The following is a 19,057-nucleotide window of genomic DNA, read 5'->3' as shown; positions in this document are numbered from 1 at the left end:
AGAGTAGAGGTCTAGACTCATCTTGAATCCCAATAGAAATGTTTAAGACTGTACATTTGTCTTAATTGTCCTGGAAATTAGAGATGACGAGTCTTAACATGCACCTACACCCATGTTAGTGGGCTGTCCTAGATTACACTGGGAAGAAATTTCTAGATTGTTTCTTACCTCTTTCTTTAATCTTAAAAGCTCTCTTTTCTGAAACTTTAATTCTTCAGTCATATTGGATACTTGGGCTGATTTTCTAAGTTCAGGACTTAAGAACTCTAATACACTGTATTCTTTCTAAGGTACAAGCTTATTCCTGCTTAGGTTGGGTTGGACATGACTAGGACTTTGGAAAGTCTCCTTGTGTCTTGATACTCTTTCAACTGATTGTTGGTGAGTAGTTCTAACATCATGTTGATGTCTAGTGGTACCCAGGACCCTGCAGAGCAAACTGGTCAGCTTCTTGAGTTGTTCCCACTGTTGGCTTTGAAGTCAGTATTTTTCCAGGTCTGTTCATTGAGTTCTCATTGGTTTATCTGTTTTCCAGATCTCTAGATTTTAGTCCATCATACTCTTCTCTAACATCTCTGCCATCAGTTCTTAATGTCTTTAGATATATTTCCTTTCACTATGTTTTTATTGAGATGTATGAAGGAACAGAATAAATGCATCCATTCTATCTACCATTGTCACCTGAAACTCTGTAAGCCTCTCCCCTAGCATCGCATGATTTTGTGGCAAGAATGGCGGGGGGGGGGGTGCTGTGGAAATATAAACGCTAAGGAAATATAAACAACATTTGCTGAAGTGGTGACAGGTGTTAGAAGTTGGGCACAGATGCCTACAAGTCTCCTAGATTAAGGCAGAGATCCCTGGAGAGAAGGAGTAAGAGAGACATCTTATGATTGCCAATCAAAGCGTGGCCCCCACTCTAGACACAGAGGAAGAGCGAGGGATGCACTCAGTTATTAGCAAACTGGTGTTGCTTGTGGAAGTCCTCTCTTGGGATCCCTGCTCGTGGAAGTCCTTTCTCGGGAGCCCCGCTAGTGTATATAAGAGAGAATATGGGCAACTGGCCCTTAATCCTCAGGCAGGGGCAATGCCACAGCTCCTGGAAACTTAATGACATCGGGCTTTGACTTTGACACTGTAACCAATGCTCACAGATCTCTTACTTCTCTGGGGAAATCTGGGTAGGGAATTGCAGCTGTAGGAGTTATTGGATCTCTGGGCTGATGCTCATGGGTGTTGGGAATTGTAATTTGTTGAGATAGTTAGGAGAGACTTTTCTTTATATGAAAGCTTCCTGATCAGCCCCCAATGCTGGGAGAGCAAGTTAAACTATCGGTAGTGATCACTGGACTAATATTTTCTTTTAATGCTTAGAATTAAAAACCTCTATGAACTATTACTACCACCCCTGTGGCCATCAAAATGGCTACTATTTATTAAGCACATATTAGATTCCAAGCACCGCACTCAGTGATTGACATGAATCCTCTTATTTCATTCATACATAAAACTGTTTAAAATAGACATTAACATCATTCACACCGGTACTCCAAAAAGACTTAAATGGATAACAGCAGCACAGCAATTCAAGGTTCTTTATCTGCATTGTTCATTCAAGTCTTAAGTTACATGAAGGTGCCTTCCATAAGCTCGTGTGTTTGAACACTTGGTCCCCAGATGGTGGTGCCATTTTGGGAGATTATAGTAGATTTAGGAGGTGTGGCCTATTTGAGGGACATCTGTCACTATAGATGGTGCACGATTTTTTTTAATAGGCCTATCTATCTAGGTTCTATCTAGTTCTTCCCACAGGGTCTAGGCCTACTGACATGGTTTTCAGGAGAATGTGGAAGCATTTGGAGCTCTAGAATGCTGTAGTCAAAGGTCAACGGTCCATTCTACTGGGAAGACCAGAATGCCAAAAGAAATGTGGACAGGGAAGACTATACTTACTAGGTCCCAGGAGGAGGTGGGTGGGAGGGGAGAAGGACTTTAAGGCCATTTATGTTATATTATGGTAGAAAATATGGCTGCATTCTGCTAGTGTCCTGAAAATTCGAATTAGACTGAATTCAAAAATTACGAATTAATTTTGTTGGGTGGAGAGAATTTCAAGGCAGCCTGGTATTCGGGCCGTAGCTTGTTTATTGCTCATTGCATTTGCTGAGATTTGCAACGAGAACTCAAAGCGGAAAGATATGAGATGCGGGCAGTTTGTTAAGGAAAGGGGGGCGGACGTGCCTGGGACCTGAAGTTGCAGGAATGGGTGCCAGCAAGCAGCCTTGGGTGGTGGAGAGATTGGGGCCGTCGAAGAGAAGCTAAGTGCTTTTGCAATGGAAGTACAGGGCAGCTGTCACCGGGGCGGACCCCAGCCACCGGAAGTTGCAGTTGAAAAGAATGGAGATTCCAAACTGACAGTGTCAACGGAGAGGTACCCAGCCGAAAAGGAGACCGATGTCAGGGTGTGATTTCCAGGTTCAGCCGTGAAGGCACAAAGATGCTGCATCCTCGGTGCCTGGAAAAATCCGAAGTCAAGACTTTCATCCTCCACCCCAAGCATCAACAGCCCGCAACCTCGGAGACAGTCATCTAGCAGGATGGGGGTCACTCACTGCTTTGCCCGCTATGGATGTGTGGACTGAAATTTACACAGAATGGCTTTGTCTCTCCTCATCCAGGCTTGAGGCAGAATCTCTGTTAATGGTAGGGCAGGCTGTGAACTTGTTATCCTTTTTAACCACAGAGACACAAGGGAGTCTCGAAAAATAAAAGCGTCTCATTGACTGTCCAGCATCAAGCTCGGGAAATAAAACTCCCTTCCAAGAGGAGAACATTGAATTAAATGAGGAAATTTTATTCCAGGATAACACTCCAAGGGGCTTTCCAAAGCAATAAAGCAGGCAGAAAACTATGAAGTGAGAGAAAGGTGGGGGACAGAGGAGGAAGGGAAATGTGTGTCTGCTAGTGTGGTTTCTGCTTGGCCTCTGGGGCACGAGTGCTGACTCGGGCTGTACTCAGATATACCATGGAGACCTGGGAGGCCAGCTGTCACTCCTGTGGCTCTGCCTCCAGTGCTGGTTAAATCCAGGGCAAGCCAGGTTGGGGTGGCCCCGAAAGCTAAGCTGCGGGGTGTTTCCTATACACTTGGAAGACTTCAGCACCCCCAAAGGTGATTATGACTCTTGTTTCTTACCATCGTGTGCTTCCAGGGAAGCGCGGTATTTTAGATATTTAATAACCGGCAAAGGAAAGGCCTTGAGTCATTGGAACGAGAGCCAGACTAATCAGAACTTCTGAGCCGAGCAGAACCCTCTGCGTCTAAGCAGGAAGAATGGGGACTGTGCCATTGATAGCAGATTAGTTTCATCAGAGAGGGCTCTTGGAATGTGCTATAGCACTAAACGTCTGAACAAGTTACTGTTTTACCGAGCCTCGTTGTCATCACATCCAAACAGAAGAATGTTTCCTTATCGGCGATTTGAAAATGTCTTTCAGCTCTCTATTGCTGGGTAACAAACCCACCAACAGGCTCAACAGGCTTAGGAGATGGTAAAGTTCTCACAGCAGAAGCAAGAGGACTTGAGTTCGGATTCCCAGTGGCTACATAAACAGCTAGGTTAGAAACCAACAGCCCCATGGGAAATCTCCAGTGCTTTGGGGTCCATCCCTGGGGCTCCCTGGTTTCCTGACATAGTGAAATGGAGAGCTCCATGGTCAGTGAGAGACTCTGCCTTAAGAAATAATGCAAATAATAGAGGAAAACACCTGAAGCCTGCTTCTGTCTCCCATTCACGCACACATGTGGACATTCATAGATGTGCATACATCAGACATATGTTCATACACACACACACACAACTTAAAGCAATGATGATTTATATTATAGCTGGATGGGCCAAAAGGCAGACTCGTCAGCCAACTTTTCCACTATAGGTGGCATATGGTGGTTTTCCATAGTCGATGGCTGAACAAATAGAAGAGCAGGCAACAGCTACCAACTTTGATGGAGCAAACAGCAGCTCCCAGACTTGACGGATGGAGACCTACTTATTGTTTTCATGTAGTTGGGTGGCTGGAATAGGATAAAAACCAAAGGTTGCTGGAGTTGAGAAGAGAAGGAACTGAGTGACCAACCAGTGTTTTCCACTTAAACTTCCAGGATGAGAAGAGAAATTGGAGAGAGGCGGAGTAGCAAGTGTTGGAAGTCCATTACAAACTATGAAGAAATAATTAGGGCCAGGAGAAACCAATAGTGAACTGTGATGAAGTTGCGTAAAGTAACTTCAAATGAGTTTGCTTGTTTCACAATGAGTCAAGAAGGAGAAATTGTCCGGAAGAGACAGTGTAGAGGAGCAAATGTCTTTGTTCCAACTCCAGACTGCAAGGCTTAGGGCTATGGAGAGGGAAACAATTTCCTGTGCTTGAGAGCCCTGTGGGACGGAGACTTCTTACACTTCTGGGAGCTGGGGCTGATGTCTGGGGTGTGTAGAGAGGAGATGAGGTTGAAGGGAAACCCTTGTTGGAGAGAGCGTGGCCTCTAGAGGGTTCTGTGCAAAGGCTTTGGTGGAATACAGAATGTGGGGGTGATTGCATTGGAGGTTGCACAGGGACCATGAAGATCTGCTTATGTGACATGGACTCATGAAGATCTGCTTATGTGACATGGACTCATGAAGATCTGCTTATGTGACATGGACTCATGAAGATCTGCTTATGTGACATGGACTCATGAGGAGCCACCATGACCCATCGTGTAAAGATGGTGGAACTGATTCTGCATGAACCTCAGAGGATGCTGTCATCAACTTAGAGTTTTGCCCAGCGTTCACCATAAATCACTCACTATGTGGCTTACGGGGTTGAGATGGGAAGTGGGCCAAGAGACTGGTGGATATCTCACTGTTAGGACTTGTGGGTTGAATGTAGGGTTGTCCTGTCTGTATCTTAGATGGAGCACCAGGGCTGTGTCTAGGGGAGAATCCTATGTGCAGGGCGATCCTCCTCGGTGGGGAGAGAGAGCCTTGTTATTAACCGAAGGGACTCCTCAGTATTCAGGTATTGCTCTCATGGATACTGTGTGACATTGAAGTGCTCTGATTGGAAGCAGTGGACGGTCGGAAGCCATACCAGTGTCAGGATTGTCATGCCCATACCACGACTCTGAAGGAAGTGAGCTGGCCCTATATCCGGATGTCAGAAAGAAAGATGGCTGGAGAAAAACAGAGGAGAAGGGAAGTTGGCAGGCTTGCTAGACACACAAGAGAAGATTTTAGTTATCCTGTGGGAGAAGTGACTCTTGTCTAAGCTTCCCAGGGAGTCCAGGGGAGGCCAGCCTCATTGTAGCACTGGAACAATCAGGGAGAAAGAGAGGAGGGCGGTGCCTCTCCACCAAGTGTTCAGGCAGAATGCTTGGTGCTTGGCAGCCTAAGAACGGAGGAAGGGAGATAAGAGTCCCAATAGTCCCCAGCTGGCCCTTAGGGACTGTAACGAGTTTAACTGTACTATCTAGAAGATATGTCTAAGTCCTAACTACCTAACCCCATGACTGTGACACCAGGTAGAAATAGGGTCTGCATGGGTGTAACTGAGCATGCGTTTCCAAACGAAATCATGAGTTTAGGTTTTATCATTAATTTGGGCTCCAATTCGGATTGTGCTATGGTCTATAGTCAATGCTGTCTTTTAAAAAGAAGCGGGACCAAAAGCTTGGCAGATCAGAAACGTAGGGAGATGGTCCTGTGAGGAGGGGGCAGACACTGGAATAATAAACCCACAAGGCGCCTTCCCAAGGTGGAAGAGGCCAGAAAGGAATATTCCCTACAGCCTCGGACTGCTGGTATTTTGGACTTTTGGCTTCCAGACCAGTGAGAGAATACAGTTCTGTTATTTAAAGCCAGACAGTTTTTGAGAATTTGTTATGATAGCCGAGGAATTTAGTTCAGCGGAGGAGATGTGGAGCCTGTGTTAGCTGCTGGATTAGTGGAGAGCCAGGCTCAAGACAGGCTTCAGTCGGGTGCCAGCTTGTTCGCCACAAAAGATGGGAAGGTTCTCTCTGGGTTCCAGGACTTGCACGTGTACCTGCCTCTCAGAAAAGTCTCTCCTTACCCTTTAAGAACTCATGCATATGATGTCTTGTCAGCAGCTTCCAGGAGATGAAAGCTGTCCTCTTCCCCAGGCAGAAGAGATTCTTAAAAGACTGGGCACTTACCTCCCAGGGACTCAGCTTGAAGGAGGCTCCATTAAACTGGAAAAATTTCCGAGAGTATAGCTGGTGAGCTCCTGCTTGGCCCTGTACCCTCGAGGAGCCGGACTCCCCCAAAAAGTTTAGATCAGATATATAAAATAAAAGAATGACTTTCGGTTCTAATCTATCTCACTTCCTCATCTCAGACAAGCAAAAGGGATTTTCTTTGGAGCCATGCTACAGCTTCCAGCCTGTGAAGAAAGTACACTCAGGCGCCAAAATGTCACGCGTGTGATTAGTTGCTAGGCTGCACGAGCTTGCCTGGGAGAGGTTGAAAGGGAAGCTGCAGACTAGCGGCATCAGGTGGTCTGGGACTCTAGGTCAATTACGTAACTGTCCTTTGCGTTCAGATCCGTTCCGCTTCCACCTGCTACTTTGCTGAAGGGACAAGTGAAATCCCACAGTTCAGTATGCTGGAGTGTGCAAAATGCTAATTGCTTTCCGGAGCCCGCAGAGTGGCACAGAGGGCGTGCCTCTCCGGAGAAGAGATAAGGGAGGTTGCTGCTCAGACTTGGAGTTAGGTGGAGTCCAGCTGACTCAGCGGCCCCCCCCCCCGGCAAATGCATGTCCCTCCTCCGCCCTCTCCCCCTCACCACTCACTGATTCCTAGCGTGGCCTTTCTCAGTGAGCAACGGGAGGATCTTCAGCGGTGGTGTATGTGAGAGCCATAATCAAGAGGATCAAGGTTTGTCTTTGCTGGGAGATGCTAATTTTAACAAGTACCTCCATCTCTCTGTAGACCTGCCATTCTGAGTTCCCCGTTAGACACTGGAGATTGGTCCCTGCACAGTGGCTCTGAGCTTGGCATTCAGCAGATGTTCAGAGGCCTTTGTTAATTGAATTCAGCCCATGCTCCACCCTGCTTATGGCAGGTCTGGGTCTCTAAGATCTAGTCTCTAGACCACTGAACTCTTGCTTTTCTTTCCGTTTCATCTTGCTGCTGGAATCACCAGAGTCCCCTGGAAGGATGCTTTGGCACTCCTGGTAGTTCTCTGGGTGAATGTTGCTATGATACAGTTCTTGTGAAGAGCTGACTGCTCAGAAGTGAGGGCAAGTGCTATTTAAGTTGGGTAAGTAAGAAGGAATGCTGATTTGTTAGATGAAGTTGTTAGATGACCATACTACTTATAAGGCAGATGCCTCGAATATGTTCTGTGTGCATGGAGTGTGTGCAGATTTTAGCTTTGAACAGCTGTGGTAGCCTTTTGCTATTTGATTATGAAGTCTTTCTCTCTTTTTGTTCATATATCTGTTTATCTAATCTCTATCATCTATCATTCTCTTATCTATCTTTCTTTCTATCATCTATTTATTATCTATCTATACTTCTATCATCTATCATCTATTTATCTAATCTCTATCATCTATCATTCTATTATCTATCTTTCCTTCTATCATTTATCTATTACCTATCTATATTTCTATTATCTATCTTCTATGTATCTATATCTACCAAATGAAGAGGGTAAACAGGTGAATATGTATTATATGTCATCTATCTATCTATCTATCTATCTATCTATCTATCTATCTATGTATCTATTTGCCAATAGTGTGTCATATATGCATCTGTCTGCCTGTGTTCACCACTAATCTATTAAAATTAAACTGACTCAGAACTTGAGGGAGTGGATTTTAAGGTATCTCTTCAGATTATGTGAAACTCTGGGGGTGACAGAATGTTGGAATGGAAGCCATAATCTCCAACACTTGTTATACTTGCACCTCTGAGGCTTTGCTACTTATTTTACAGCTTGCCTTCCATTAGTTTTCATGCAGTGTTGTTTTCGAACTCATTAGCTGTTCAAAATATTGTACCTAATTTAGTTCACAGTCACAGGGAGCTTAACCTGGTTATGTTACTGTCCAGTGGACAGTTCAAAGTGAAAGCTTGAACTTCTGAAGTTGGACAGAGAAAGTCATTTGGTCGGGATGAACCCCACTTACTGTTGAAGCCAGTGTGCTGGGCCCAGAACAGACCGAGAGGGATAGAGTGCCTGCCTCCCACACTGTCTCAGTCTTGTTTGTAAAGGTATCTACCATAGCATCACATGAAGAAACAATGAGCAAAGGGGATCCCCAGTAGAAACCAGCATGAAGCTCAGAACACACAGCAGGCTGTAGTGTGACTTTTCCGGGGACATGGGAACAAACATTGCTTCCTTCAGTCCAGCAGCATACAGGTGACAGACCAAAGACATGGTCTTACCCAGGTCTATATTAGTGAACTACAAACAAGTTACAAACAATAGCATGGGTGACTCGAAGGCGGTGTTATCATGGAAAGGTCCATACCAGCTGGAGATGACTCATGAGAGCTGCATCCCGGACTTCCATGCACAAAGTGCAACTTGCAGGCAGTGCAACGGCCATTATTTCTTACATAGCATAGCAGAGGAGCCGTGCGAGCCTTGCTTTCTGAGCCTTGTGAATCTTGTTTGCTTTCCGAGAAGCAATGATTCAATTAGGAGGAAATAGCTACACAACACAGGTATCTTAATATTTAAAAACATCAACACGTTGTTTGGTATGAAATGATTAGATAACATTTATCGTCTTTTTATGTGTAATATGTATCCTGGTGTACATCTTGGGGCACTGATCCATGTATGGTAACAGAGAATTCTGTTATTCAGTTTTGTTCTTTCTTGAAGGCCTGATTTGGGAATTACACTCAGAAAACTAATTCTAAGCTCCAGCGGACTTCTTCTGCCTACTGTTTATGTTTTTAAAGAGACTAACTCAAACTAGGAGGATGAGAAGACATTTTGTGAGCCACTACGCAGCGTAAGACTGTTTTGTGCTTCAGTGGTAATGAAACTCACCAGGTTTGCTGAAGGAAGAAGCCACTGTGAGAATTCTCAGTGAGCTTTTGGTACCACAAGAATCCAAATAACCCTCTGATACAGAGGTCTTGACTTACACTTTTTATCATTAAGGGGAGTCACCATCCTGTTAACATGCCTGCCACATGCATCCTGAAGATACAATACTTGTACTGAATGTAGGATATGGTTTCAATGCCACACTAGATATTATATAATGTAATACTATCATAGGGCTGGTGGAGGGGCAGTCTCCAGATCAGACAGCACGTGCAGGACTTGATAACAGAGTGTTAGAACATTCCTGGGCACTAAGGATTTTGGCTGCTGAAGATGGTTGGCTATACAACAGCCCTATAGTCCTTCTTAACCCAACAACAGAATGTAGAGCATTATTCATGTGGCCTTCTTGACTCTCTCAAAGTTAGAGCATATATAATCCTACTAGAGATGGATAGAGAGAAGTTGATTCATTTTATAGAGTAGACACATTCAGGCTTTAAGGCTAATTCTTTTGCAGAAACTTGACTGCAAATAGATATTAAGAGGAGATGTTCCTCTCAAGTGACTGAGGCCCCATTGATTAATGTGCATCAGTTCAGTCAATCATTCAACCATTCATTACTTTACTTACCAAGCAGATTCACATGGCAGTAGACACTCGCTTAGCATTGGCATGATATTTTAGAATAGAAAATTCATTGAATTATTGTAATATGGAAATGAGAAGTCCAGACATGTGGAATAATTTACTCCAAGGTCTCATTGCTCATTTAAGGCAAGACTTAGTACTGTGACCAAGGTTCCATAAAGAAACAATGGGTCTAGGAAATACAATGACATGCTATCTTATCATAAGGTCAGGAATAGATGACTAATTTCAATTTAAAATTATTAATAAGCTTATTTTTCTCTGCCCACAACCCAAAGGCATAGGTTACAGTCTTCCTATCTGTATTTCTCTAGACAGCTTTATGCCAACAGGAACATTTCAACTGGGAGTTCTTATAGTCCTGGCTTTGGCTTGGTTTGAGCCAAGGGAATAATTTGATCTAGGAAAGTTCCTCTTTCAGCTGTAATTCAAAGTACAAGGACGAGAATGCTGGCCCGTCCCTGGGAAAGGAAAACACTCGCTTGCCATTAGAACCAGCAGTCTGTGAAACTGCTTTTGTCACTATATGTGAAGCCAAACCTTTTGCTAACTCCCCTTCTAAACTGGGACGCCACCACCAAGAGGATACATACCGGGACTCTGGTCCGCTTGGAAGGCTGATTAGAACCCATTCTACCTTCTCTTTCTGCACTAGGACCTCGCAAACTTAATTTTCTCTTTCTGCCGGCACTGAGTTATGCGTCTATTGGGCTGGTACAGTGCCAGGGAGCAATCTGATGACTGACACACACAGCCCAAGTCCATCCCATTTAATTTGGATCTGAGTGATGCCAGTTCTCCATCTTGCAACCCAGTTATTATCACCAAGGTGACATTGCCTGGCATTTGGCTACTGGCATCATGCCAGACATTAATTCCTGTCCCAAGGAAACTCTTCTTCATATTCAGGACAGGGTGTAGAGGAGAATTATTTCCATAGTAACCAGGCTCCAAATTTGCTACCTGTGGATTTAAGCCTTAATTATTTATACTGTCAATTTATGCTTAATTTTTTTTACAGTTTTGCTTTTGTATCAGGTAACAAATCATGGTTGACGGTGGATACTACCCATGATTGCTTATCTATGGGCAGAGGGTTTATTGACCCTGATAAATGGTTTAATTATGGGTATAACAGGCCATAGTGATCATTGGAATCTGGTACTGTGAAGCTCTCAGTGTTGCATCTGGCCTGCATTAGAAGCAAAAGCTTTCTTAATTCTGGTATATCCTTATGCACTCCCTGGCTTTCCCCTGCCCTTTGTAGGGAAGGAAGGTAGGTCATCTCCGATCCTAGACTGAGAGGATAGACAGAGGACTATGTTCAGCTCAGCCTTTTCTTCTTAGAACCCCAGAGAAGATGACTCTTCTTTGTCTCTCCCTGTTTTTCTATACTAGGCAGAAAAGACTGCTAAAATCTGGGTTTCCTTATTGCTTACTTTCCTACAAACAGAATCCATAATCTTTCACCACACCTGTAGCATTATGTCCGTTACCCACATGATCTTCAGATTTCTCAAATGATTTTGAGCCTTGGTAGGGAGAGTAGTATTACTCATTACAATCATTTCACTTCTGACACAAGTCTTTACTGTAGTAGGTGTTTACTGTGTGACTCTGTGTATCAGGTACCCAGAGAAAAGAGATGGTTCCTGCTCTTGAAAAGTCATGGTCTGGGCATACTTGCCTGCTGAGATATCTTCAGGGACTTTTAATAAATCTTTGCTGAGTGAGAAACAATAAAGATCAAACACTATAATATAGAAAATAAGCAGTAGATCTAGAGGCCTTCCCTGTGGACACCTTGTAATGACCAGGTCTGCAGTCTTGCAGTTGCTAGGGATGCTGGATACTGGAGCTCTTGATGACTCTTCAAGAATTGCCAGTGGTGGAAGAAAGCTTCATCCAAGATCCAGTCCCTTCCCCAGGACAGTTTGCAACTGGAACAATATATACTGGGCTGGCTTCTGTGTCTCAATCTGAGAGCCCAGTATGGGCTCAAGTACGGTTTCTGTGACTCCGTGACAGTCCTTCAGTTCAGCCTCCATCCCTGCCCATTCCTGCTTCTCTCATTCTCCTGGGTGTCCACCATGAGGGTAGCCCCTGGCCAACATTCTGATGGGGAGTTTTCATTTCAGGCACCAGTCAAGGAGCGTGATCAGGACACAAGGGCAAACCACTGTGAAGCCACAGGGGAAGAGCCGTGAAAGTAGGGGCAGAAACTGGGGAGTGGAGGAGAGAGTGGAAGGCTGCGTGGATAGGGCTTTCTAGAGAAGGAAGGAAGGAAGGAAGGAAGGATGTAGCTGGAGTGAATGTGGGAATGTGGGATCCTGAAGCAGCAGGGACTTGTGTCTTCTACTGCATGCAAATCTCCCTCCCTTTGTTGTTGACCTCAATTACCCTGACTTCTCCAAGGGTGCAGTGCAGCCAGAGAGGCTGTGTGCCCAACCCAATGGGCTTGAATTGCAGAGCTGGCAGGAAACACTCATATCAATGAGGAAGATTGAGTGTGGAGTTGACAATTGATGGGTTTGAAGACACTGGAGGGGACAGAGTGGAATTTGAGAAGGAATGTCTGTGCAGAGGAAGGGGCAGAATATCACGTCTGACTCTGCCAAAGGCCAGTCTTATCTGGGAAGGGTTTTACGTCCACCTGGGGTTCCCTGACATCATGCCTGGGTATGTATGGAATGCCAGGGGTGAGGGGAGAAGCCACATGCCTGCTGTGGCCAAGCAGACTAGTCAAAACCAGCATCAGCTTCTTCTCCGGAAGGTGCCGGAGCAGAGGGATGAGAGTAAAGCCTGGGAGGAGCAATCTGCCCGGAGGACAAGCGACAGGGAGGATCCTGGTTGGTGAGGTGGCCTGGCTGATATGGGAGCCACTCACTTGATTTTCTTGGTTATTGGTGTAAAATTCTGTCCCACAGCCTGATATGCATAAGAGGAAAAACAAGACATCTTAGCTTTCTAGATGACATCAGTCATGCTCAATGCTTTTCTCTCATACAATTTTGTGAAATAATAACTCAATCCAATGACACTGCCTAGCTGGTACATGGCAGAAGTCATACTGAGTAGTCTGATTGACTTGTTAGTGTTTTACTCCTCAGTATATGTTTTTATTTAAATTAGAAACATGAAAGCTTCACATGTCAATCCCAGTTCCCTCTCCCACCCCTCCTCCCTTGTCCTTCCACCAGCCCTCCCAGCCCCCAACCCAATCCCCACATCATTCCCCAGGGAGGGTGAGACCTTCCTTGGGGTGACCTCCACAGAGTCTGTCATTTCATCCAGGGAAGGACCTATGTCCTTCCCCATGTGTCCAGGCTGAGAGAGCATCCCTCTATTTGGAATAGGCTCCCAAAGATAATTCATACACCATGGTAAACATTGATCTACTACCCAAGGCCCCAGTGATTTCTGTGGCCTCCTCACTGGCACTACATTCATGGAGTCTGGATCAGTCTCCTGTTAGTCTCTCAGCCATCAGTCTGGGATTCAAGAGCTCCCCCTTATCTGGTCAGCTGTCTTTGTGGGTTTCACCATCATGGTCTTGACCCCTTTGCTCATCACTCCTCCATCTCTGTCACTAGGTTCCAGGAATTCAGTTCAGTGTTTAGCTGTGGGTATCTGTCTCTGCTTCCATCAGTCCCTGGATGAAGGTTCTAGGATGGCATCATCAAGGAGGGGCTATTAATGTAGTCTCTCCACTATTGCTTAGTTTGCCAGTTGGTGTTATCCTTGTAGATTTCTGGAAATCTCACTAGTGTCAGCTCCCTCCTCAAGCCTATAATGACTCAATCTATTATGGTATCTCTCATCCTGCTCTCCTCTATTCTTACCTCAACTCAACCTTCCTGCTCCCCCATGCCTTCTTCTCTCCTCCTCTTATTCCCTTCTCTTTTTCTTGATTCCCTCTCCCCTCCCCCGATGTTCCCAATCTGCTCAGGAGATCTTGCCTCATTCCACTTCTCTGGGGTATCATGCATATCTCTTGGGAACCTCCTTGTTTCCCAGACTCACTGGCACTGGGATTGTAGGCTGACACTCCCCTGATCCATATCTAAAATCCATATATGAGTGAGTACATACCATATTTGTCTTTTTGTGTCTGGGTTACCTCACTCAGGATGGTTTCCTCTAGTGCCATCCATTTGCCTGCAAATTTCATGATTCCATTATTTCTTTCCTCTGAGAAGTACTCCATTGTGTAAATTAATACATTTTCTCTATACACTCTTCAGTTGTGGGACATCTAGGTTGCTTCCAGGATCTAGCTATTACATATAATGTTGCTATGAACATAATGGAACAGACATCCTTGTTGTGTGAATGGGCATCTTTTGGGTACATGCCTAAGAGTGGAATTGCTGGGTCTTGTGGTAGACTGAGTCCAATTTTCCTGAGGAATCTCCATACTGATTTCCAAAGTGACTGAATGAGTTGGCACTCCCCCCAGGAATGGAGAAGTGTTCCCCTTTCTCCATATCCTCTCCAGCATAAGCTGTCATTGGTGTTTTTGATTTTAGCCATTCTGACAGGAGTAAGATGGTATCACAGAGTTGCTTTGATTTACATTTCCCTAATGGCTAAGGATATTGAGCACTTTCTTAAGTGTCTTTCAGCCATATTAGACTCCTCTATTGAGAAATCTCTATTTAGTTCAGTCCCCCACTTTTTAATTGGATCCTTTGGTGTTTTGGAGACTTGTTTTTTGAGTTCTTTATAAATTTTGGAGATCAGTCCTCTGTCAGATGTGGTGTTAATGAATATCTTTTCCCATTCTGTTCTCTGCCTTTTTGTCTTGCTGACTGTGTCCTTTGCCTTACAGAAGCTTCTCAGTTTCAGGAGGTCCCATTTGTTAATTGTCGATCTCAGTGTTTGTGCTACTGGAGTTTTGTTCAGAAAGCGGTCTCCTGTACTAATTCATTCAAGCGTACCTCCCACTTTCTCTTCTAACAGGTTCAGTGTGGCTGGATTTATGTTGAGGTCTTTGATCCATTTAGACTTAAGTTTTGTGTATGGCAATAGACATGGATCTATCTGCAGTCTTCTACGTGCCAATATCCAGTTATGCCAGCACCATTTGTTGAACATGCTATCTTTTTCCATTGTATAATTTTAGCTCCTTTGTCGAAAATCAGGTGTTCATATGTTTGTGGATTAATCTCAGGGTTTTCAATTCGATTCCATTGGTCTACCTGTCAATTTTTGTGCCAATACCAAGCTGTCTTCAGGACTATACCGGTTCTTAAAACCCTTCTTTTGTGTAGGAGAAGAATCAGCACAACACCTTGGGTTATTCAGTTGACTGCAACTAAGTTTTGTTCTAAGTAATTTTGGAAATGACCAGAAACAAAGTTTAAACTCGCTTAGGCAATGCCAAAGAAGGGTGGTTCTCCTGGTCTCACAGGAAACCTCTGCCTCCTATCTGTAGAAGGAACAGTTGGAATTCTCACTTCCAACTCCAGTTTTCCTACTTGGGCTGCATCTGTGGGATGATGGGACTGCTTGTTGCCACCTTCAAGATATCACCTATAATAGAGAAAATTTGAGGGCGGTCTTGTGGTGAACTTGTAACAGTGGCCACACCTCCTTCGATGTGGCCTTGGGCAGACAGAAGGGGAAAGAGGGAAGCTTGAGGCTTGGCTTTCCTTGGTGCTTTCTTTCTGGCGGGTCAGCCCATCTGGTAGGAAGGGTAGAAAAATACTCCCATGGTTCTTTGTGTTTTCTGTGTAAATGTTCCCCAATAAACACCCATTTATTATCTATCTTGGGTCTAGTGAAATAATTAAATCCTCGCTTTCAAGGGCATGTGGAATAAAAATTTCAGGATGCATACATGCATGTTTATTTTGGAAAACAGATGCAAATGACAACAACCTTACATCTTTCATGGCTCAGAATAATCCCTGCCTGGCACCCCCAAAGCTCCCCTTACTTGGATTAGCCTTGGGGTAACCCTCTGCCATCATCTTACCTCACACTTATGGTCTCACTCAGCATCCTGAGTCAGAATCCCACATTTACCTGATAGCTCATAGTCAATTCTGGGTCAGTCACCAAGATGGAATTAAAGTAGCAATAGATTAATTGGGGACCGTCTGTGAAGACCAAAGGAAAGGAGACTGGGTGCTCAAAGGGAACTCCAAGATGCTCCGCTGGTCTGATTCCTGTGGAATTAGTGATGGGGAAAGATGGGGTGGAAAAGCTAAAGACTGTTGCATGAGAGTTTTGACCACACCAGTGGAGAGTACCGAGCCAGTGCTGCTCATAAGGAAATCCCCATCATGGGTAGAAAGAGGCTGATTGCAATGGCTGGCTGGATTCAGCATAGGCAAAATATGACCTTGGCATTCATGGAAGTCCGGGCCGAGCCTGCCAGTCATGTTCACTGCAAGTCCTCTCAAAGATCCAAGAGTTGCCGGGAGTTGGTGGCGTCCGCCTTTAATCCCAGCACTAGGGAGGCAGAGACAGGCAAATCTCTGTGAGTTCAAGGCCAGCCTGGTCACAAGCATGTAAAACATAGGGAGGGGGGAGCAGGGAGAATAAAAGAGCTTGGGGAATTCCAAGTCTTCAATGTTGGAATTGGCTGCCCCTCTGGGTTAAGGTCCAGAAAGGGCCAAAGTATGTATCTAGGCTAGGGGTTACTACTTCCTTAGATATTGCTGAAATATTATGCTACACAGAATAGGGATGTCCTAAGATATTTTATTAAGGGAGAAGTCACTTATGTGGGAAGCCAAGAAAACCAAGAGCCAAAGGTTCCGAAGCTACTCTCCAGACCGGAATGCAACCGGAGCCCAAAAGAGAGCAAGTCTCCTCCCCCAAGCTCTTTTATCCATACCCTTACATTCTGCGTCCTAGTGACCACGCCCAAACGCTCTGTAACCGATTGACAATATCAAGGCTTAACAGTACAGAAGGTTATTTATTACCTTGTGTGGAGTCCACTGCGAACCTGCGAATCCCCTGGGCGTTTTCCAGGTGGTGGCTCAGAAATCTGGGTTTTGCAAGTCATGAGTCAACAGGTGCCTTGGTACCTGTGCCAGAAGAACACGGAAAGCCAAACTTCAGTTCTTAAGCGTGCCCAGCAGACCAAGACTCACAGTGACTCCATTCATGTTTCAGTGGTGAAGGAAGGCATGTGGCTTCACCTAATCCCAGAGAAAGAGGAAGGTAGGCATTGCCTCCTGGAACCATTGGTGAGTAGCCCATCCCCCATCCCAACCCGGAACTGACCTTCGACTCAAATTTCCTAGCCAGGTGCACAGTATTTTAATTCTTTGCCTCCTGCTTCTGTTTTCTAGTAAATATGTTTCATTTATTTTTGCACACTGACCACAGTTTCCCCTCCCTGGAAACTGCCCACGTTAAGGCTACTTTGTAATGATTAATTGCTATCCTGAAAACATTCATTTTTCTCCACCCCTTTATTCCACCTTATCTCTTGTCACAGACCTACTCCCTATATCTTCATGTCAGTATTGAATATAGAGGCTCAAGGGATGCTAAGCACCCCAGAGGAAGCCATCACTCATAGGGGTAAACACCCAAGCTGGCTCACTCTCTACTGATTGGCGTACTCTTCTTTCTGTTGAGGTTTTGAAAGTGAGACCTTGTCATCAGCATGGACAGTGCTCCCTGCTCCCCAGGGGTGTTTTCTAGTAGAAGCTATCTTAGATTCACTTAGGCCTCAGACCTCCCTGGATTTCTCACTTTTATATGACACCAAATCCATACATTGGCTCTCTGGGGACAGAGACCATGGCCTGCGTGACATGAGAGAGAGACAAGATGATTAAGACCATAGACACGGGAGAACCATTGGCTGAGCAGAGAGAAAGACACAGGCTTGGCTTATTTACACAGCAGTAACTCCCCAGCCACTGATGGGGTCCGGCAAAGGTTTGAGAACTTGTCTACCATCTAGCTATGGTCTCCTGGCTCAGTGAGCTGATACTGATGTCTCCAACCACCTGTATACTATTCATAAGAGCACAGAAGGCCGCTAGATGTTTGGAGCTTACAACTAGTTACACAATGAGCTGCTCTCTTCCAGCCCAGGCTGGCTGCTCGTTTGTCTTAGGAACTTTGAAGAAAAAAAAAATACGGATGCAAAATCAGGACACCAGTGTGCATCATGAGGTGAATGAAAGATGACATTACTGCATTTCTGTTTTTGTGCCAGGCATAGATATCGCAGTTATCTTACTTAACCTTAAAAGACTGTGGGATAGAGGCTTTGAATGTTTCTAGCCCACCAACAGAGATTGACTAGCTCAAGGGCAGGTGTTCCTTTCCTCCATTTTGATGTATCTCTATTGCCTACACCAGGGTACCGTAGACAGGAGATATCCTGGGTGTATTTGCTGAAAAACACATTCAAAGTCACCGATTGAGCCGAAGAGAGGCAGAGGAGCCAACAGAGGAAGCCAGGTAGCCTGGGTTCAAGGCTCTCCCTCAGACATGCTGTATGGTAATGTAACCTCTTGTCTATCTTTGAAACTCATGAATTCTGATGCATACAGTGTCTGCTAATCATGCTTTTCTGCTACCTTGCCCTGGCCCTGCGCTCCAGATTATAAACACCCAAAAGTCCGAGATGAGACCTCGTTTCTTCCTACACTGCTTGGTCCTGCAAAGCTGGGTAACCAATAGGTGTGAACGCCATGTTGATTGGTTGTCCAGCTACAGTGTCCTCGAGGATGGATGAGGCAGTCACCTTTGGCAGCTGGTTTGAACTTCTTAGGGGGAGTTCCAACTGTCCACACCCCTCTAGGAGGACGTAGAACCCTCAGTGCAGTTTCATTGTTCCACTAGGGGGAGCCAAAATGCAAACAAAACACCTCTCTAGCCCCGCTGAAGCGGTGGCAGCTTGGGGCAACCCTAGGAGGAGACATTGACTGGGCTAACCTTGGAGAACTCAGTTACATGCTCCTGCTTGCTCTGCTCTCTGCTTTCTTCTTGCTCCGTGACAGCTTTTACAGTCAAGGTATTTGGAACTAATTCCAATCTCGCGGAGCCACGACTCCTCAGTTCTATGAGATCCCTGCAGCTTCTGACCCAGCTGAGACATATGGTTTTGTCTCAGGAGTGGCTAGGAGAGACTCTGAAGGGCTTCCAGCCTAGAGGTGAGGCTGCTCTGGTTTTACAGGAGGAAGCCTGAATCAAGGTCTAGCAAGTGAAGGGAACCCCATCTTTCTCTGTCCCCTTCTCTTAAAATGCAGGGCCTTTGCCACTGTCATAGGTCAGAGATGCCATGCAAAGCCGAAACTTCCTTTCCTTTTTTCCCTGCCTCCTTTAAAAAAAAAAAACCTTTGGAAGTTCTACAGC

General features: G+C 45.1%; 2 long non-coding RNA genes across 9 annotated transcripts in view; one reads left to right on the top strand and one right to left on the bottom strand.

Moving 5' to 3' along the window:
- Positions 1-1,581: 1,581 nt before the first annotated feature.
- On the bottom strand, positions 1,582-6,685 carry LOC121133656. Its single transcript, XR_005870603.1, has 2 exons — positions 6,209-6,685; positions 1,582-2,515 (listed from the first exon to the last, which is right to left on the bottom strand). It is a non-coding gene; the product is annotated as an uncharacterized LOC121133656 (long non-coding RNA).
- Positions 6,686-6,805: 120 nt separating this feature from the next.
- Positions 6,806-19,057, top strand: part of LOC121133655 — a 64,602-nt gene continuing 52,350 nt past the window's right edge. For 3 of the 8 annotated variants that reach the window (XR_005870596.1, XR_005870598.1, XR_005870595.1), the window contains exons 1-4: positions 6,816-6,929; positions 7,198-7,314; positions 16,853-16,926; positions 18,059-18,200. This is a non-coding gene — a long non-coding RNA (uncharacterized LOC121133655). Of the gene's footprint in view, positions 6,930-7,197; positions 7,315-14,907; positions 16,927-18,058; positions 18,201-19,057 lie in introns of those variants that run through there. The other 5 variants (XR_005870601.1, XR_005870599.1, XR_005870602.1 and 2 more) reach the window with 4 other exon arrangements.

The sequence above is a fragment of the Mesocricetus auratus genome, unplaced genomic scaffold, assembly GCF_017639785.1.
Source record: "Mesocricetus auratus isolate SY011 unplaced genomic scaffold, BCM_Maur_2.0 Super-Scaffold_100023, whole genome shotgun sequence".
Taxonomy (NCBI): domain Eukaryota; kingdom Metazoa; phylum Chordata; class Mammalia; order Rodentia; family Cricetidae; genus Mesocricetus; species Mesocricetus auratus.
Note: the sequence above shows the minus strand (reverse complement) of the source record. Positions and strands in the feature narration are given on the sequence as shown.